The sequence below is a fragment of the Hippocampus zosterae genome, chromosome 6 (genome assembly GCF_025434085.1).
Source record: "Hippocampus zosterae strain Florida chromosome 6, ASM2543408v3, whole genome shotgun sequence".
Lineage (NCBI taxonomy): Eukaryota > Metazoa > Chordata > Actinopteri > Syngnathiformes > Syngnathidae > Hippocampus > Hippocampus zosterae.
This window is the reverse complement of record NC_067456.1, coordinates 19,610,414-19,632,836: the sequence shown is the minus strand read 5'-3', so window position 1 is coordinate 19,632,836 and position 22,423 is coordinate 19,610,414. Positions and strand designations below refer to the sequence as shown.

At 44.0% G+C, this 22,423-nt stretch overlaps 1 protein-coding gene across 3 annotated transcripts in view; it reads right to left on the bottom strand.

The window, feature by feature from the left end:
- sema4c (sema domain, immunoglobulin domain (Ig), transmembrane domain (TM) and short cytoplasmic domain, (semaphorin) 4C) overlaps positions 1-22,423 on the bottom strand; it is a 133,162-nt gene that overhangs the window by 65,158 nt on the left and 45,581 nt on the right. The window lies entirely within an intron of this gene.

Sequence of the window (22,423 nt, the reverse complement as noted above, 5' to 3'; positions counted from 1 at the left end):
TTCGAAGTACTCTGCCCACCGGTTCACAACGTCCCGAGTCGAAGTCAGCAGCGCCCCATCCCCACTGTACACAGTGTTAGTGGTGCACTGCTTCCCCCTCCTGAGACGTCGGATGGTGGACCAGAATTTCCTCGAAGCTGTCCGGAAGTCCGCTTCCATGGCCTCACCGAACTCTTCCCACACTCGGGTTTTTGCCTCGGCGACCACCAAAGCCGCGGTCCGCTTGGCCAGTCGATACCCGTCAGCTGCCTCTGGGGTCCCACAGGCCATAAAGGCTCGATAGGACTCCTTCTTCAGCTTGACGGCATCCCTTACTGCTGGTGTCCACCAGTGAGTACGGGGATTGCCGCCACGACAGGCACCAACCACCTTACGGCCACAACTCAGATTGGCCGCCTCAACAATAGAGGCACGGAACATGGTCCACTCGGACTCAATGTCCCCCGTCTCCCCCGGAACATGGGAAAAGCTCTGTCGGAGGTGGGAGTTGAAACTCCTTCTGACAGGGGATTCCGCCAGACGCTCCCAACAAACCCTCACTATACGTTTGGGTCTGCCAGGACGGACCGGCATCTTCCCCCACCATCAGAGCCTACTCACCACCAGGTGGTGATCAGTTGACAGCTCCGCCCCTCTCTTCACCCGAGTGTCCAGAACATGCGGCCGCAAATCCGATGATACAACTACAAAGTCGATCATCGAACTGCGGCCTAGGGTGTCCTGGTGCCAAGTGCACATATGGACACCCTTATGTTTGAACAAGGTGTTCGTTATGGACAATCCGTGACGAGCACAGAAGTCCAATAACAAAACACCACTCGGGTTTTGATCGGGGGGGCCGTTCCTCCCAATCACGCCCCTCCAGGTATCACCGTCATTGCCCACGTGAGCATTGAAGTCCCCCAGCAGAACAATGGAGTCCCCAGCAGGAGTACCCTCCAGCACACCCTCCAAGGACTCCAAAAAGGGTGGGTATGCTGAGCTGCTGTTTGGTGCATATGCACAAACAACAGTCAGGACCCGTCCACCCACCCGAAGGCGGAGGGAGGCAACCCTCTCGTCTACCGGTGTGAACCCCAATGTACAGGCACTGAGGCGGGGGGCAATGAGTATGCCCACACCTGCTCTGCGCCTCTCACCGTGAGCAACTCCAGAGTGGAAGAGAGTCCAACCCCTCTCGAGAGAACTGGTACCAGAACCCAGGCTGTGTGTGGAGGCAAGTCCGACTATATCCAGTCGGAAATTCTCTGCCTCACACACCAGTTCGGGCTCCTTCCCTGCCAGAGAGGTGACATTCCATGTCCCAAGAGCTAGCTTCTGCAGCCAAGGATCGGACCGCCAGGGTCCCCGCCTGGACTCGAATCTGCAATGAAATGGGACATCCCTGATTTGACACTCATTGTCAAATACGTTGCATGCATTTTAACTGGTTAAATTATGAAAAAAGAGATATAGTTCCTCATCCAAAGCTTACCATCCAATTCAGTCTTCCCTCTTTTGGAGAGATGCTTTTCCCTTTTTGGGGCTAAAGGTCGATACCACCACATGAAAAGGAGAACAAAGTGACACATTTTACTAAATCAGTGTTGAACAAAAATATGCTATCAAGGCATTCATTTAGTAACCCAATTCCAGTGAAATTGGGACATTATGCTCATCAATCAAAACAGAATACAATGATTTGCAAATCATGTCCAACCTATATTTAAGTGAAGCATTACAAAGACAAGACAACATTCAATGTTCAAATTGGTACATTTAATTTTTTCCAATAATATCTAACTTAGAATTTAATAGCTGTAATGCGTTCCATAAAAGATGGAACAGCTAGCAAAAAAAATAATGTTGAGAAATGCTCATCAAACCCCTGTTTGTCACATCCCACCGGTGAACAGGCTAACTGTGACTGGGTGGGTGCCATGATTGGGTCAAAAAGTAGCTATCCTGAATTCACAAGCAAAGATTGGGTGAGGGTCACCACAAGTTGAATCGTTGAAGGACAGAGTTTCACAACGTATAATTGCAAGGAATTGAGGGATTACATCATCTTTGGTCCATAATATCAAAAGGTTCAGAGAATCTGGACCAATCAGTGCATGTAAGCGGCAAGGCCAAAAACAGATAACATTCAAAGGCCATGACCTTCGACCTATCAGAGAGCACTGCATCCAAAACCACCTTGTCCCAGCTTGTTTGGAACGTGTTGCAGCCATCAATTCCAACATAGTAGTGTAGCCAATTAAATAGAGGTTGAACATGACATGCAAATCATTGTATTATGTATTAAATACAAGTTCGTGCTTCCATTAAGAATAGAGAAGATTTACTGGGCAACATATAACATTTGAAAGGTATGTTACAAGAACATCTTGTATGATTTCATGCTAGTCAGTGTGAACCAACCGACATAATTAAATTTTGTTAGACCAATGCAAATATTTGGCAGAAATAAAATACTGATTCCTGATTCAAAATAACCATCATCCATAAATTATCTTCCCCCTTCAAGTGCATTCCAGTGAACGAGCCTGGTCTCTATTGAACGCGAATAGCAGGGGTTTCGAAAAACAACTTTTATATTGATAGATTACATTGTCCAGTGTGGGCAATGCATTTGATAAATGAAATGGTAAGAACATGAATCTAAATACAAAAATACCCCAAACAATGCTGTAATCGATCGTGTAATATTGTACAGTAGAAATTTTTGTTGTATGTCATTTCATAGTGCTTTAGGTGCTAGAGTGAATTTACGCCGCATTATTTCCCCCAAGAAACATTTGATTTATAACGGCTAAAAATACACAAGGATTAAATATAATTTATATATGTTCCTCATACTGCGTGACAACTGACCGGAACAAAATATGGAGAAATTAAAACTCTTGACATGTCCATTCATCCGTTCTGCCCTCCCCCCCACCCCAAAAGCCGACTGCCCCCATGTCGAGCGTTGCCACGTACAAAGTTACACCAGTGTAGCCCCTGAAAACAGCTTAAAACGGAGCAAATGTAACCCTGCTCAGGAGGTGGTTTAAACATTTACTCTGGAGTAAATGCTAGTATGCGGGGCAGCACCGATATTAAATGGGACGTGTGAACGCTACAGGAGTAGACTTGCTACGCGTGAAAAGAGTTGATTACATACGGGTAGAATGTGTTGTTTACGTGCTCGTTTGTACTTCTGTCATCTTTCCTTTTGTAGGAGACTGGACCATCTCAGAGTTGATTGTGTAGTTTGTTCCTTTGTTATGTGTTCACAAACCCCCCCACAGAATTTATTTTGTGATTCCTTATGTTTCCTTTCCAATTGCCTTGCCATCTTTAAATTTGATTGGCCACAGTAGAAGCAATAATGACTTCTGTGCCAAACTCGTTTGCCTTCCCTTTTTGTAAATGCTTTTATGGTTAAAGAAGGATCTTCTTTGCTCATCTTTTGTTTTTACATAGGTTAATGGGTTACCTTCTTTACGAATTGCAGACATGACTGTGCTCCTCTGCTTCATATGTCTGATGACTTGTAGAGTCTTCACTGGATGTATCATAAGAGAACAATTTTTCTACCTTTGGATGGAATATCTCCTCGTCATCACTCGACTCAGAGGATGTCTTAGTTGGTTTGTATTCCTCATCTGATCCAAAAAGACTTGAGTCAGAATAATCACCATTTTCAGTGGGATTGTCCATCTGTTATTAAAAAAAAAAAAAGGATCAGAAAATACCATTGCAATTAATGATGTTAGAGAATAGTACTGATAATTCAGGCTTACATGACAAGATAGTTCTGTGGGATAAAATATTAATCGAACACATTAACATGGCAAAACAGAAATACCTTATAGAAATAACTTATTTTGTTTAATATGGGCAAATAAAGCATTTGAAACTGACCGGGTAATCAATTAAAAGTCGACTTATTATAATTTTTAAAAATGTCTATATCACTCATTTCCAGTGCTTGGCAAAGATAGGTAAGTGCCGAAACCAAATAATGGTATCAGGCTGATACCGGCATTATTTTAAGGTTATCGTGGAGGCTGCCAATACCAGCAATCGATATTTCAGAAAATTAAAAACTTAATAAATGTAAATTTAATACTGTACTAGTTGCCACTACACATTTGGCGAATCATCTGCGTCACAAAGAGAGGCTTATTTCCAAGTATTTGGCAATCCAATAACAATGATGGCCGACACAGAGTGCGGAGAGAACAATTTTCCACGTGAGCTGTACCCAGGTCAATCTTTTCATACACCTATTAAGATGCAATTTCTGTATATAATTACAATATTTACATTAATTCTTTGAACGCATCATGTGTACTTTTTAATCAAATTTGTTTGAATTCCTTCCACGTTCATCCTATTATATTCCCAGAAGAGGAAATTTCTCTTAGTATGTGGCGACTAAAATGAACGCATATTCACTAAATCTCTGCACGCCAGAGCATTTTTTTTCTCCTTGAATTACATCAACATTCATCCACTAATTTGCCGATTAACGTCTAATCACTAAGTTGATATGAGTATGATAAGGTTAAGATTCATGCTGAGAATGCATCACCAGTGTATTTTTATAAGCCTGGGCCAATAACTGGTTTGACGTTTGAAAAGTCAAAGTTTCAATCACCACTAATTCGGCTTTGCCAATAAGGATATTTGGGATCAATAAACGATGAGCGAGTGTGGTTACAAATCGCAAAGGTTGATGACAGTGACAATGTATGTTGCCACAAAAAAAATCATCAAAATGTCCCCATAAAATAGTAGAAAGCTTAACAAACATAGAAAATATGCATCTCTCCTCATATAAGTGGGGGGTTTTTCAGCCCAAAATGCATAGGTTTTGGTGATCCACACATTTAACCTTTATTATTATTTTTTTTATTTATTATTTTATTTTAACTTTTGTGTTGATAATGGTTCACAGTATAATATTTCGTTCAACCCACTTTGTTATCTGTAAATTGCTTGGTATTTTACATCGTCTTTTTGCAGTTACTTTCTGTATATGGAAAGACACTGGTTCCATTTGCAACTAATTCTTTGCTCAACTAAGATGGCGGCGGCGGCGAAAGACGCTGGGTCATTTGCAACTAATTTTCTGCTCAACTAAAATGGCGACGACGACGACGGCGAGACGATGGCGGCGCGGGGGGGAGGGGGTGGTGGTGTTAAAACTTGATTTTACCACACCAACGACCTATTCTGTGGCGCTGTATTGTGTGTCTGACGGCCTATTGAAAGTTTATTGTTTGAGAGGAAACTTTCTATCTTGGTGACAACTCCTTAGGTACAGCATAGTAGAGTTATTCATATAGTTGGTTTCACTCTAATGCTGATATAACACGAACCTTTGAGCCTGCCCGAATTACTTAGAATAACTAACTTGTAAGAAAATATTCAAAACTTGAGTGTCTTACCTGCTTTAATTCTGAAGTATTTGTCTCTCGATGATGCTGACTCGTACGCTCACTCTTCTCAACGCCTTCCTTTTGTGCAGGTAGCAAAGCGCGCGTTTCCTAATTGATGGTCAGCGAGTGTGATGTGGGGGAGGGTAGCTGTAGAAACTCGTTTCCTGCAACGTAACTGTGACGTTTTGGGGTGTGAAAACAGCCCCGCCCCTTCATAACCAAAACTCCTTCACTTTTCCTCTGAGGTCCGTTTTGAAGTGGGGCATAGTAAATGTCAAGCAATATCAACATATTTTATGAAATCTTGTTTACACCAATGTCATGTACTCCTAAAATGTGTGTATATACATACTGTATATATATACAGTATATACACACACACACACATATTTTAAAAACGACTTAAAATATTGTAATTGTTCTGAAAGCAACATTATTCCCAAATGCTAATATGGAATTGTGATGAAACATCATTATTATTTACTTATTGGATGCAATTCGTAATATACAGTTTCGATGTCCAAAGCAGAATAAAACGAATTAGATTTTCTGGGGACACGACTGCAACACTCAACTCTTCTTGCAAAGCTTTGTTGCTGCTGTATGAACCGCGCTCCTAATTGATCACGTGCTCAAACTAGTGTGGGGGAGGGGAGCTGAATAAACTAGGTTCAAACAGTGCACCTGCGAGGGTTTGGAGCTGGGAACAGCCCCTCCCCCCTTCATGGCCAACGATAAACTAAAATTGCTCAGCCTTTAACTTTTATTTTACTCTGCGGTCTGTTTTGAGGGGAGCATGATAAATTTCAAGCAACATCTATATGTTTCAGCAACTGTAATAACACAAATGTATATACCTGTTCATATTTTTTAAACCAGACTTAAATATTATAATTGTTCAATGAAACATAATTACAGTAAGTATTGCCATCTATGGAATTCTGTCAAACGAAAATTCCCTCACCCAGAATAAAAATCTATGCATTACACATTTGAGTACGATATTACATTATATGATTGCTTCAGGAGTATGAGGTACCGAATCCCCTGATGCGGGCACTTTGGTCCCTCCACCACAGATGTCAGAATTTGGTTCACATTACCGGCAGTAAGTTAGAACCGTTTCCAGTGAGGGTTGGACTCCGCCAAGGCTGCCCTTTGTCATCGATTCTGTTCATAAACTTTACGGACATTGGCAATTTCTAGGTGCAGTGTAAGTGTTGATGGGGGTCCATTTTGGTGGCCTCAGTATTACATCTCTGCTTATTGCAGATGATGTGGGACTGTTGGCTCTTTCAAGCAGGGCCCTTCAACTCTCACTTGAGCGTTTCGCAGCTGAGTATGAAGTGGTTGGGATGAAAATCAGTCGGAAAAGGGTGGAGTTCTCTCTCCGGGTCGGGGAGGAGATCTTGTCCCAAGTGGAGGAGTTTAAGTATTTTGGGGTCTTGTTTGCAAGTGAGGGCAGGAGGGAATGAGAGATCGACAGGCGCAGCGGTGAAGCGGCTGCTGCTTGCTCTGCGCGCTTTGTATCGGTCAGTCGTGGTGAAGAAGGAGCTGAGCCAAAGGGCGAAGCTCTCAATTTACCGGTTGATCTACGTTCCAACCCTCATCTACTGTCATGAGCAATGAGTCGTGACCGAAAGAATGAGATCCCAGATACAAGCGGCCGAAATGAGTTTGAAAGGTGTTCCGGGCATGTCCCACCGGCAGGAGGCCCCGGGGACAACCCAAGACACGCTGGAGAGACAGTGTCACTCAGCTGGCCTGGGAACGTTTCAGAATCCCCGGGAAGAGCTAGGAGAAGTGGCTGGGGAGAGGGAAGTCTGGGCTTCCCTGCTAAAGCTGCTGCCCCTGTGACCCGACCTTGGATAAGCGGTGGAATATGGATGGATGGATATTACATTAGTGATCGATTCATAACAACGGACGAACGTTCCGATAAATGGAACCTGGAAGCCATACGGAAGCTCGAATTAGAGCAAACTCAAGCAAGTCCCGTTCGGTACCGCGGAATAACTGTCTGCACCACTTTTTACTCTCTTTGGCACAAAAACAGCAGAATCTCTCTATTAGCATGAGTTTACTGGAATCGTGAACGACTTTCTATTCCATTCATTTACATTTACGTCCTGTCGATCGTTGCATCCAAACAAAGGAATGGTAATGACTGTGGAAGAGAACATGGAATGCATCCGATTAGATGCTCAAAGCAAGTTGCTTGTGGCTCGACGGACTGTAGAGTAAATGAACGTTTCCTGGAATGCTTGACCTGCTATCATGCTAACTCAACTCAACATTATTTATAGAGCACTTTCAAACAGCCATCGCTGCATACAAAGTGCTTTACATGGAGCAATTTAACATATACAACAAACAGTAACGCAGTCTGTAATAAATACGGTAGAAAGCACCGAACAGCAAAACCAAGAACAAATCTAAGTCATGGTGAGTCAAATGCCAAAGAATACAAGTGAGTTTTGAGGCGCGTTTTGAAGATGGGCAGCGAGGAGGCTTGCCGAATGTTCAGTGGGAGGTCATTCCAGAGAGAGGGACCAGCAACAGAAAAGGCTCCATCCCCTCTGAGCCTCAGTTTAGTTCTTGGTCCTTCTAATAATGTCTGGTCCGCAGACCAGATGAGGTCAGCGAGGGAAGGTGGCACGAGGTAATTGAGAGATTTGAAAAGGTCATTTAGAGATTTGAAAACAATTTGCGCTAACTGGAGCGCTAATCAGAGAGAAGGCGAGTTCCATCGCGCTATGGGCATGGAGGACTTTGAAGGGTCCCGTGGATGCCTTCAGACATTTGTTGCACAACATCAGCTGAGCAACGCTGTCTTGGGTGGTGATCGAGGGGAGGTCAAGTTCGAGATAGTGAGTGATTGGAAAGAAAAGCCACCAGCTGTTATAGGTCTCATTTTGGAGCAAAGAGCCCTCATTTTGTGACTACTCTTGTTATAATGTATTTTGTTCATATACCTGTACTGTATACTGCCGTTTTTGTGTTATTTGTGTTGTTGGGGCATATATTTTTGCATTTTACTGCTTGTGTTCTTACACATGTATTTTGTTAACACACTTGCATGTTCATAAAGGACGTGTACCGTAGTCATGTCCCACATAAGGAAATTCTGTTATCAAGACTGATTGAGCAACGCAAACATGATTTCTTACTAAAGAATACTTACTGTTGTTACTTATTGGATGCAAATCATAATGATCCAGTTGAAATGTCCAAAGCAGAATGAAACAAATTGGATATGCTGGGGACACTTCTGCAATACAGTACCTAACTCATTTTTTCTCGCAAAGCGTTGTGGCTGGCTTCTGCGCAGCTCTGCTAATTGAAATGTAAACAAACTCATGTCTGGGGGGAGGGGTGCAGAAAAAACTTCGTTTTGGAGCAGGTAACAGCCTCTCCTCTTCATGGCCAATGACTAAGTCAATTATCAAAATTGCCATAGCCTTTTTGAACTTTGAGGTCTGCTGTGAAGGCGAGCATGATAAATTTTGAGCAACATCTACATACAGTATTTGAGTAACTAGGCTCACCAATGTCACATACTCCGCGCACACACAGTATATTTAAACTGACTTACAATTTTACAATTGTTTTTAAAGCAACATAATTCCAAACTCTAATATGGAATTTAGATGAAACAATTATTTACTTATTGAATGCAAGTCATATTTTCCAGTTTCAATGTCCAAAGATGAATGAAATAAATTGGATATGCTGGGGACACTTCTGCAATACAGTACCTAACTCATTTTTTTCTTGCAAAGCGTTGTGGCTGGCTTCTGCGCAGCTCTGCTAAATGAAATGTAAACAAACTCATGTCTGGGGGGAGGGGTGCTGCAAAAACTTCGTTTTGGAGCAGGTAACAGCCGCTCCCCTTCATGGCCAATGATTAAGTCAATTATCAAAGTTCCCACAGCCTTTGTGAACTTTGAGGTCTGATGTGAAGGAGAGCATGATAAATTTTGAGCAACATCTACATACAGTATTTGAGTAACGAGGATCACCAATGTCACATACTCCTAAAATAATTACAGCAAATAAAATTATATATATGTTCACAAACACAACCGCACACACAGTATATTTAAACTGACTTAAAAATTTACAATTGTTTTTAAAGCAACATAATTCCAAACTCTAACATGGAATGTAATCGTTTCTTGGTTTCTTGGAATTGGAATTCTTTACTTATTGAATGCAAGTCATATTTTCCAGTTTCAATGTCCAAAGCAGAATAAAATGAATTGGATTTTCTGGGGCCCTCCGTGAGTCGTCACCTTACCGTGGTGGAGGGGTTTGTGTGTCCCAATGATCCTAGAAGCTAAGTTGTCTGGGGCTTTATGCCCCTGGCAGGGTCACCCATGGCAAACAGGTTCTAGGTGAGGGGCCAGACAAACCACGGCTCAAAGACCCCAATGATGAATACAATAAATGGATCTAGGTTTCCCTTGCCCGGACGCGGGTCACCGGGGCCCCCTTCTGGAGCCAGGCCTGGAGGTGGGGCTCGTTGGCAGGCGCCTGGTGGCCGGGCCTACACCCATGGGGCCCGGCCGGGCACAGCCCGAAGAGGCAACGTGGGCCCCCCTTCCCATGGGCTCACCACCCATGAGAGGGGCCAAATGGGTCGGGTGCAATGTGAGCTGGGCGGCAGCCAAAGGCGGGGACCCTGGCGGTCCGATCCTCGGCTGCAGAAGCTAGCTCTTGGGACATGGAATGTCACCTCTCTGGCAGGGAAGGAGCCCGAGCTGGTGTGTGAGGCAGAGAATTTCCGACTGGATATAGTCGGACTTGCCTCCACACACAGCCTGGGTTCTGGTGCCAGTTCTCTCGAGAGGGGTTGGACTCTCTTCCACTCTGGAGTTGCTCACGGTGAGAGGCACAGAGCAGGTGTGGGCATACTCATTGCCCCCCGGCTCAGTGCCTGTACATTGGGGTTCACACCGGTAGACGAGAGGGTTGCCTCCCTCCGCCTTCGGGTGGGTGGACGGGTCCTGACTGTTGTTTGTGCATATGCACCAAACAGCAGCTCAGCATACCCACCCTTTTTGGAGTCCTTGGAGGGTGTGCTGGAGAGTACTCCTGCTGGGGACTCCCTTGTTCTGCTGGGGGACTTCAATGCTCACGTGGGGAATGACAGTGATACCTGGAGGGGCGTGATTGGGAGGAACGGCCCCCCCGATCAGAACCCGAGTGGTGTTTTGTTATTGGACTTCTGTGCTCGTCACGGATTGTCCATAACGAACACCTTGTTAAAGCATAAGGGTGTCCATATGTGCACTTGGCACCAGGACACCCTAGGCCGCAGTTCGATGATCGACTTTGTAGTTGTATCATCGGATTTGCGGCCGCATGTTCTGGACACTCGGGTGAAGAGAGGGGCGGAGCTGTCAACTGATCACCACCTGGTGGTGAGTAGCCTCCGATGGTGGGGGAAGATGCCGGTCCGTCCTGGCAGACCCAAACGTATAGTGAGGGTGTGTTGGGAGCGTCTGGCGGAATCCCCTGTCAGAAGGAGTTTCAACTCCCACCTCCGACAGAGCTTTTCCCATGTTCCGGGGGTGACGGGGGACATTGAGTCCGAGTCCCATGTTCCGTGCCTCTATTGTTGAGGCGGCCAATCTGAGTTGTGGCCGTAAGGTGGATGGTGCCTGTCGTGGCGGCAACCCACGTACTCGCTGGTGGACACCAGCAGTAAGGGATGCCGTCAAGCTGAAGAAGGAGTCCTATCGAGCCTTTATGGCCTGTGGGACCCCAGAGGCAGCTGACGGGTATCGACTGGCCAAGCGGACCGCGGCTTCAGTGGTCGCCGAGGCAAAAACCAGAGCGTGGGAAGAGTTCGGCGAGGCCATGGAAGCCGACTTCCGGACGGCTTCGAGGAAATTCTGGTCAACCATCCGACGTCTCAGGAGGGGGAAGCAGTGCACCACTAACACTGTGTACAGCGGGGATGGGGCGCTGCTGACTTCGACTCGGGACGTTGTGAACCGGTGGGCAGAGTACTTCGAAGACCTCCTCAACTCCACCAACACGCCTTCCTTGGAGGAAGCAGAGCCTGGGGACTCTGAGGTGGGCTCTCCTATCTCTGTGGTTGAAGTCACCGATGTGGTTAAAAAGCTCCTCGGTGGTAGGGCCCCAGGGGTGGATGAGATCCGCCCGGAGTTCCTCAAGGCTCTGGATGTTGTGCGGCTGTCCTGGTTGACACGCCTCTGCAACATCGCGTGGTCAACAGGGAGAGTGCCTCTGGATTGGCAGACCGGGGTGGTAGTCCCTCTTTTTAAAAAGGGGGACCGGAGGGTGTGTTCCAACTACAGAGGGATCACACTCCTCAGCCTCCCTGGTAAGGTCTATTCAGGGGTGCTGGAGAGGAGGGTCCGTCAGGAAGTCGAGCCGCCAATTGAGGAGGAGCAGTGTGGTTTTCGTCCCGGCCGTGGAACAGTGGACCAGCTCTACACCCTTAGCAGGGTCCTTGAGGGTATGTGGGAATTCGCCCAACCAGTCTACATGTGTTTTGTGGACTTGGAGAAGGCGTTTGACCGTGTCCCTCAGGGAGTTCTGTGGGGAGTGCTTCGTGGGTATGGGGTACCGAACCCCCTGATACGGGCTGTTCGGTCACTATACCACCGATGTCAGAGTTTGGTTCGCATTGCCAGCAGTAAGTCGGAATCGTTTCCAGTGGGGGTAGGACTCCGCCAAGGCTGCCGTTTGTCGCTGATTCTGTTCATAACCTTTATGGACAGAATTTCTAGGCGCAGCCGAAGCGTTGAGGGGGTCCGTTTTGGGGGCCTCAGTATTGCATCCCTGCTTTTTGCAGATGATGTGGTGCTGTTGGCTCCTTCAAACGGGGCTCTCCAACTCTCACTGGAGCGTTTCGCAGCCGAGTGTGAAGCGGTTGGGATGAGAATCAGCACCTCCAAATCTGAAACCATGGTCCTCAGTCGGAAAAGGGTGGAGTGCCCCCTCCGGGTCGGGGAAGAGATCTTACCCCAAGTGGAGGAGTTCAAGTATCTTGGGGTCTTGTTCACAAGTGGGGGTAGGAGGGAGCGGGAGATTGACAGGCGGGTCGGTGCAGCGTCTGCTGTGATGCGGACGTTGTATCGGTCTGTCATGGTGAAGAAGGAGCTGAGCCAAAGGGCGAAGCTCTCAATTTACCGGTCGATCTACGTCCCAACCCTCACCTATGGTCACGAGCTATGGGTCGTGACCGAAAGAACGAGATCCCGGATAAAAGCGGCCGAATTGAGTTTTCTCCGGAGGGTGTCCGGGCTCTCCCTTAGAGATAAGGTGAGAAGCTCAGTCATCCGGGAGGGGTTCAGAGTCGAGCCGCTTCTCCTCCACATCGAGAGGAGCCAGATGAGGTGGCTTGGGCATCTGATTCGGATGCCTCTTGAGCGCCTCACCGGTGAGGTGTTCCGGTCATGTCCCACCGGGAGGACACCCAGAGGAAGACCCAGGACACGCTGGAGAGACTATGTCACCCAGCTTGCCTGGGAACGACTCGGGATCCCCCGGAGAGAGCTGGAAGAAGTAGCTAGGGAGAGAGAAGTCTGGGCTTCCCTGCTAAAGCTGTTGCCCCCGCGACCCGGCCCCGGATAAGCGGTAGATGATGGATGGATGGATTTTCTGGGGAGCGGCCTGGTGAACTAGTGGTCCGCGTGTTGACCTCACAGTGCAGAGGTACCAGGTTCAATTTCAGCTCCGGCCACCCTGTGTGAAGTTTGCATGTTCTCCCCAGGTCTGTGTGGGTTCTCTCCAGATCCCACATTCCAAAAACATGCATGGCAGGCTAATTGAACAATCCAAATTGTCCCTCGGTGGTGAGTGTGAGCGCGGATGGTTGTTTGTCTGTGTGTGCCCTGCGATTGGCTGGCAACCGGTTCAGGGTGTCCCCTGCCTACTGACCGAAGACGGCTGGGATAGGCTCCAGCACCCCCCGTGACCCTTGTGAGGATAAAACGGATCGGAAAATGACTGAATGTATGTTACAATGAGAACTCCGACATGCCTGAGGGCGTAAATATGCTTACAGCTTTAACTTTTTTAATTTAATTGCACTTTCCTATTTCTATTTAATGTGGTAGTTTGAAAATATAAATAAGAAGTTCCTCACCAATTACTCAGTACTTGTGATTCTTTCACTACGTACATTCATTCATTCATCTTTCGAGCCGCTTGATCCTCACTAGGGTCGCGGGGGTGCTGGAGCCTATCCCAGCTGTCTTCGGGCAGTAGGCGGGGGACACCCTGAATCGGTTGCCAGCCAATCGCAGGGCACACAGAAACGTTCAACCATTCGCACTCACACTCACACCTAGGGACAATTTAGAGTGTTCAATCAGCCTGCTACGCATGTTTTTGGAATGTGGGAGGGAACCGGAGCACCCGGAGAAAACCCACGCCCGGGAGAACATGCAAACTCCACACAGGGAGGCTGGAGCTGGAATCGAACCCGGTACCTCTGCACTGTGAAGCCGACGTGCTAACCACTGGACTACCGGGCTGCCCCACTATGTACATATTTACTCTTATTCAAGGACTCTTTTTTTTTACATGTCATATTTTTCAAAAGTAATACTAATACAATTGAGTGCACATTTATTCTGCCACCTCTGTCCTTGTGTCCTTATGGAAAAGATGAGACTGATGCCCTAAATATAATAGTAAATAATAGTTCCATCAGTAGTATACAATAGAATATAAAACATTACTCAGTAAAAATACTCACAGAGAGCTTTGCTTAATGTTAGAAATGTGCACTTCAAATTACAAATGTGGAGCTATGAAATGACAACTAAAACCTCAATATGTCACAAATGGAATAAGTGTGTACTTCACTAAATTATTTTAGGTTTTTTATTTAGTGGTTTGATTTAAGGTGTAATTTCGGGTGGGTCTGAGGCCATATTCCAGATTTGGGTTTGCATAACAAGTTCTATTTCATAACAAGATGTTTGTTAAAAAAGTTAAACTTAGACAAATATTAGATATAATAAAAAATACATCATTGTTTTACTTTCTAATAAGCCCATGAGACTGTTTTCTATAGTTTCAGTTTTGTTGGAACAAAAATATTTCAGAAATCAATAGGTGGCGGTAGTGAGTAAAAAGTGTGTGTATTGAATTTAAATGAAAATACACACAAAAAATCATTTTTGGTATATTTGTGAGGACCTCTCTGAAACTTTGAGAGATGCCTATATAAACCCTCTAGAGGCCTTTAGAATGAAAAACTTGTGAGGACTGGCCTAAATGTCCTCACTTGTCAAAAATGTCCTCACTACGTTGGTCTTATAATCACAGTGGTCCTCACAAGTATAGCCGTACAAACACACACACACACACACACACACACACACACACACACACACACACACACACACACACACACACACACACACACACACACACACACACACACACACACACACACACACACACACACACACACACACACACACACACACACACACACACACACACAGTTTATCAGGGGTGGACCTATGGTAAATTGGCTTTCACTTGTAGTGCTTTTTCACCTACAAAGTGTTTAAAATGCTACACAGTGACTTCTCATTCGCCTTCTGATGATTTGGCATTCGGAAAAACTGGGGGTCATCGCAGCCGTTTTATACAATATAATGTATCTTCACATAGTTTAAGGGGGTGAGGGGGGGAGACCCTTTCTGTCCCAATACACAATGCAAGGTTTATAGAGACATGGTTAGGTGAGTTTGTTGAGGGAGAAATTGTGAGTCATGAGTTCAACTCCGGGTGGCCCGGTGGTTGACTGATTAGTGCAGGGGTGCCCATTAGGTCGATTGCGATTGACCAGTAGATCGCGGACTGGTCAATCGATCTCGCTCAGAGGGGTGTAGAGGGGGAAATGTGCATGTTAGTAATATATTTTTTGTGTTAATGCACATTACACCCTAATCATTCTATCAGTCTCAATTTCACAAAAAGTATTTAAAAAAGACAAAAAATAAAGCAGGTAATTTTTAACCGACGGTTAGTGTTAGTGCTCAGCAGTCTGCAGTTGCAGCTTGTGATCAGAGTTGCTGCGCTATATCTTTTATGGTTATCATTAATCTCCTTCAGTTTGTTTTGTACAATTAAACGAAGGGACGGGCAAAGAATGGGAGTCTGGAGGGCCGAGAGAAGCATTTTAAAACGGTACGCGTGAGCTACGATCGTTAACAGGCTGCAAAAGTGGGTAGCATGCCAGGCTGGAGCTCATCATGGCCTGCCTGTGTGGAGTTTGCATGTTCTCCCTGTGCCGGCGTGGGTTTTCTGCGGGTGTTACGGTTCCCTCTCACGTTCCAAAAGCATGTGTGGCAGGTTCATGGAACACACTAAAGTGTCCCTATGTGTGAATGTGAGCGCGGTTGGTTGTTCGTCTATGTGTGCCCTGTGATTGGCTGGCGACCAGTTCAGGGTGGACCTCGCCAACTGCCCAATGACTCGAACATCTGTCAGATTAACTAGAACAGAGAAATGCGGAGTCATGCCCTCCCTTCCACATTCTTCTTGATGTATTGACCTAACCAATTTCACAGGTCAACTCCAACATCTCGAAAAGTCTTCGTAAAGCGGTAACTGTTTACTTCTGATAGTGCATCCATTTTTGGTATGGTTAAAGTTGTCCCAAAATGTTGGCCCTTTTAGTGAATGTTACAAAGTGCTCCTCATGCACCAACGCACTAATGAAATCACTCCCTCCAGGCCAGGTTCCGACAAACAAACAAGAAAATTCCCTCTATATTGCTTTTCAAGCACTCACCAAATCGTATTCTCGACTGTATGTTTTAGTGGTTTAATTAGCTTTGAATTATATAAACTGCTTTATTGATGCCTGTAGGCAGTCAAAGTAGTGTGTCAGTACGGACCAACTGTAGGGTCGGAATACAGCACACGTCCACAGCCTGTCTTTGTCTCTGGCCCTCAGTTACTGTGTTCTGGCATAGCAAAGCTGCCCACTGTTCTCCTACGGGGGTTATTGTTCAGGAGTGCTCTTTTCCTTTCACGCCAGCATTCCCAGCATTCCCTGTCCTCAACATCTCCTTAGCTTATTTCTTTGGGCATTTACTTTCACAAGAGTTCAGAACTTCATGCTGAGTCAGGATCCCTGGAGCTCAGTAAGGTGGCGTTGGGCAGAAAGGTTACACCAAACTGGGGACTCGTACAGAAGCGACGGAAATACACGTCAACAACAGGATGCTGTTGAAAAGGACTCAAAGAGTTGGAGAGGACCTATTACAGTTTTGTATTTAAGGTGGTTCAAAGCAACTTTGTGGCATTCTGTTCAAAAGTTTAAAATCCATCCATCTGTCCCACTTGTCCGGGACACCCACATTTGCGTGTTGTTGAACATGTGAAATATCCTTGCGAAAAGAAAAACTGCTTGTGACAATTAAAAACAGTTGGTAAACGTCCAGTGAATGTCTTTGCGAGGAAAACATCAACATCCGCTCCCCTTGCAAACCTTCGCTGATCATTGAGATATGGCTTTAATAAACTTGAAATGGAATACAATACATGTCTATATGATAACGTCAGATCATGTATTCTTTATCACTTCTATTGTTTTGGAATGCTGTCTTGCAATGATGTTGTGTAACACTTACAAAAGGTTCTCTTCCATGCGCGAAGTAAATACTGGAGTCTCTATGTCTATACTCTGCATCCACACTGACTGCTGCATTGCTGCCACTTCTCCAAATTTAGATGCATGTAAATGCTCATATGTATGTCAGGCATATGGATAAGATGAGATAAGATAAGAGTTTTCATATCTTATCCATATGCCTAAATACATATGAGCATTTACATGCATCTAAATTTGGAATGCTTCTCTAAGTTTGTATATTTGGCCAACAGGGCTGCCCAAAATGTCAACTTTTAGTTTTGAGCTGAAAACAAAAAAAATAAAAAATAGAAAAACAAACCGACAAAAAAAACCCCCACAACAATGGGGAACCCAGCGGTAGGCATGCTTTTATAAAATGCAATGTTGAAAAACAGACTGATGATGCTTGCAACAAACCTCACTATTCATGATTTGTGAATTCATGTATGGTATATTATATAGAAACACATGGACAGTACATCGGTGTATTTGGATGTATGTGAACAAATTAGACTAAGATAGAAAGTGTGGTTATGATTAATGATTTGATAGTTTTTTTCACTTTCGGTCATCAAATTAATTTTGGAGACCCGGTCAAGGTTACGAGGCAATAAATTCAATTAAACAAATTATCATCATTCAAATAGCATTTTCAACAGCTGGGTAAGAGCCTACATTTTATCCCTTCCCAAAACAAATCTGGATTAAAATCTTGGCATTGGAATATTTTCACGGGGACCAGAGCCAGTTGATCTGTCGTGGATGTGGGTATTTCTGACAAAGATGTCATAATTAAAAAAAACATCTAATAACTAGCATGCAGCTTCCAAATTCATAATTAAAAATACATCTACGTAGATGTACTCCAGCTAGAAGGCACCTTAAATTCCAGAGATGTCTTTTTACTGTTTTCATTTTAAAGCACTTAAGGACTAAAACTGTAAACAAAAACAACAACAACAACAAAAACCCTCATTTACACTTTACAATACACTGCTGACTCAACAAATTCTGATGCTGCCTTGCTTAAAAGGCACGCAGAAGAGCCAATGAAAGCTGTGAATAGGCAGCAGTTTGATGATATTGGGCAGAAAAGATGCAAACAGAGCAAAGCGGGTCAATTTATAGAAAATGCATGCATATTCAACAGATATTTTCTTTTACAGATCAGGGCTACTAGACTAAATTCAACTTGTATGAATGGCCGTAGCAGCCATTGCAGAGATACTGCATATAACGGGGTTCCCACTCGTCCACTTGCTTTTTATTTATGAACCTTTTAAGGACTTTTGAGGGCCAATTTGGCCATTTTTATGGACTTTTTCTCCATTCAGCAGCGGATTCACGGTGGATGTAATGCCCGCTCAGCAATATGCGGGCTGAACAGAAAGACACATCTCACTGAGCTGGTGTTCAAATCACTGCTGCCAAAAGAAGGGCACATCTTTATTTTTAGGGGCAATCAGCGAAACCTTTATTTGACATAGTGTATGTCAAATTTTCATTTTTCTACAATGAAAACAACTTGAATTCATTGTCAAATAAAGTACACTAAGAAATTTTTTAATTTATTTTCAAATAAAAATGTAATTTTAGAAGCTTTCCCTGAAAATCAAGGACAATTAAGAAAATCATTTTACCACCTCTTTTTTAATGGATTTTAATGAAGTTTAAAGACCGCTAGGAACCCTGTGGAAGGAAAATGGAGGCATGAAATAAAGGCGAGGGGGGAAAGCAGTCAGTGGTGTGCTTTGATGTTTAAACCGAGGGTCGATTCGAACTTGATTCGGTCCATTACAGGGGGAGGCGATAGATGAACCACAAGCAGCTCTCCTCCAGACTAAGTTTTACATTAACCACTACCTGCTCTCTTCAGCACATACAACGATCAATAGCAATGTGACTGTAGGAGAGGAGTGCCTGCCCGGGATGGATAGGCAAATATGAGGGGAAAGTGTTGCAGGTTTATGGGAAGATAAGCTGGGACGGATCGATAGAGAGACAAGGACTTCTGCTACAGGGGGAAAAGAGGATGGAGGTGCTAAACAGCCAGTTTATACTTGCCTACATCATCAAACTTCATGCATGGAAACCTGTGCGGTGTGCGCATGAGGGCACCTTGGTTGCCATCATCTCTTGCTAGGCAGGTCTTTTTCTTTGCAGACCTTTCACTGAAACTCTCTGTTCAACATTGTACACTTACGTAGCATTTCTTAAACCCTTTTATTTAGACTGACAGTGCCATCTATAGGAGTCAGAAAAAATGTAACAGTTTCATTAAGCAAATATGAAGCTCCATTTTCCCATTGTTGCCTTTCAGTAGCTGTGCAGACCTTCTTCAGGTGTTGCAACCAGGGCTGTGCACAAATCGGCTGTGACAAATTGAGAAGCTATAATTAGCCATTAAAAATTAAAGCTGAATAAGAATTTTCGGATTTGAGTCAGACTCGACTCTCAACCCAGAGGCCGGTGGAACCGTGGGTTTGAGCCTCAGGCAGGACTACCGTCATGCATGGGCTCTTTTTGGGTGGAAGAGTTATGCGCTACGCTAACATTGTATTAAAAATGAGTGAAGATTATGTAACTGCAGCATGGCTACTATATGGGCCCCAAATATTTGATTTTGGGATTGCTTAGAGGAGCATGGATGTAAACAAGATTGGACATTGCACTACATTACGACATACAAATCAACAGTAAACAGTCTTGCAAACTGGTTGCACTACCACATTTTTTGAGTGGAATTTTTTTCCCATTGGATATTTTTTATTGAATTGCATTTGTAGTAATGTTTTGTGTATTTTTGGCGGGCGGGTTCAATGTTTTTATCTACAAAATATGTATTTTACATATAGTATTTGGGCCAGAGAAAATTGCTAATTATAAAATAAAACTGCCTGCATCTGGAAACAAAAATATAGAGCATTAAGCAGAAGCATATTATTTATTATATAATATTCACATCAATAACTGATCACGCATTGTTTCTATTGTATTCCTCACCCAAAAATTTATAGTAAATTTTGTCTATAATCAGTTTTGATAATAGATTCTAATTAAATTAGTGTATATATCTAATTATAAATAATACATCAATTCGCATTCCTACGAAACAATATTTCCATTCTGACATTCTGGCAAAGATTTTTACTGACGACTATTTTAGCACTTTGGGACAACATAAATATGGGTTAGCTGAACATCTGTCATTTACCCCGGGGTCGATACCAACTCTCTGGAACAGCAAGTAAACCTGTACAAGTAAGTCTATATTCGGAGTAATAAATATCGTGGCCTTCTTTGAGTCGTTCGCTTCGCAGCTCACAGCCTGATTGATGTAACATTGATGCTAGCTCAAAGCATGTGAATAAGCAACATGTATTGTGCGACAGTTCTAAACGAACGCTATTTAAAATTTAGCGATATCAGTGTCTCTTTACCGTCCTTGAAATGAGAGAAATTATATGCTTCTTTGCAAATGTGTTTAATGATCTTGTGCTGCTATCCATACTGGTCATCATCTTTTGTTTGTGTACAAATATGTACGTGAAATACTCGGTATGGAAACAACCACGTCGAACAGGCGAGCCTTGGCCACAACCAACTCCTTTTCGCAAAAAAGAAAAAAAGAAAAAAAAGGGGGGGTTGATATTGTCCACAGGATGGTTGTTTGGTTTTCACCCCAAAGTGAATGTTTTTTTAAAAATTAATAGAAAACCAATTTACGCTGTATTGCTACTGTGCCCTCTGGAGGTACAAGGGAAAAATGAACGAAGTAGATGAAAATTTGCATCAAGGTGAATAATATGGCCTTTCTGGAGTTGGGGTGCCATTTGTACGCAGAGTGTGACATGATTTTTCGTGTGAATGCAACCAGTGACAACTCAAAATAATCAGTTTGTAGTCATTGAAAGCTGCCCCGGGATTAACTGGAATCCAGTCCAGTGTGCACAGCCTCTAGCCCAAAGTCACTTGGGATATTCTCCAGTTCACCCTCAAACCCCAAAGAGGACATGCGCTATAAAAGTTGGATAATAATTCAAAGCCAAAAGTGTTATATTGTATGTGTCTACAAGGTTGTGTTGTCACAAAACGTGTGAAAGGGTACGCTGTTAAGTGAAACATTTAATCTGCGTCTACCTGACAAGTGTCAGGCTGTTGTGATGTATATAACCTCCACCATCTTTGCTGCATTTCCTTCACCCTCCATTTCCTCCCTTATCTCATCTCCCTGTCACAACTCCCCCTTTCCCCCCCATCCGAGCCTGTTTTGCTCACTCAGGCTCAATGATGGCATCCTGTCGGAGGAAAACCTGGACAACCAATATCCTCCATAACTGTGACAGACAGAAGGATAGATAGCAATTATTGGAGTGGACGTGGGATAAGCGCATTGGGACTCAGAAAGCGAGGCAAACGCACCGACTTTGAGTTCAAATATGGATTGTTGAATTATTACCCGAAAGCTGCATTTCCCCTCACATCTTTATTTTCGGTACATGCCTGTTGATTGTTCTTCACATGTGCCTTTCCGGATGCAATTAAGCAGAAAATCATTTTGCTCCTGAGCCACAGCATTTTATAACTGGATAAAAATGACTTTTTTTTTTGAGGGAGTCACTTTACTAAAGTCTGTCGTAGATCCTGTTTGCCCCATCAAACTGACAACAGATTGTAAATAAGAGAGTCATTCATCACGGGCATAACACATACACCCAGCCATATTTCCTCACCTCCTGTATGCTGCTATGACAAGGACATAGGTTTGGCGTCAGCTCCGAAGGGGAATTGGGACTCGTAAATAATAAACTGACTCTCTTCTGGGGGTTTTGTCGATTTTTTGTTTAAAACTGCCACCAGCTCTTCAGTACACTCCATCCATAATTGAAGATGCAAACACCTTTGTGTTTCGAGGGATGGCCAGGACATGGATTGTACTGTGCAAACGCCATATGAAGGAATATCACATGGAAATGTAGTCACAGATATATTAAAAAATATATATAATAAGCTTGAGATTCCATTTTCCAACATACAGTTGATGTTGTCCAAAAAGAAACACATTGACAGACAAGACCTGCTGTCTACTTGGTGTCGGGAAAATTATTTATCAGTGAAGAATTCTCATGAAGACTTTTAATGTTCAATTTTGAAGTCGCAAATTGGATTATTTAGGTTTTTCCGAATGGATCATAATCATTGCTAACATGAGCATTTCATCTAATAAAACAAACAGCAGGCAGCATACTCGAGTTCTGATTTATGTTCTGTTGTTCTGATGCATGTTCTTCGCTTCTTCCCACTTTTCAAACATTTGCATGTTCGGATCATGTAAATCTCCAAATTGTCTAGAAGTCTGAATGTCAGT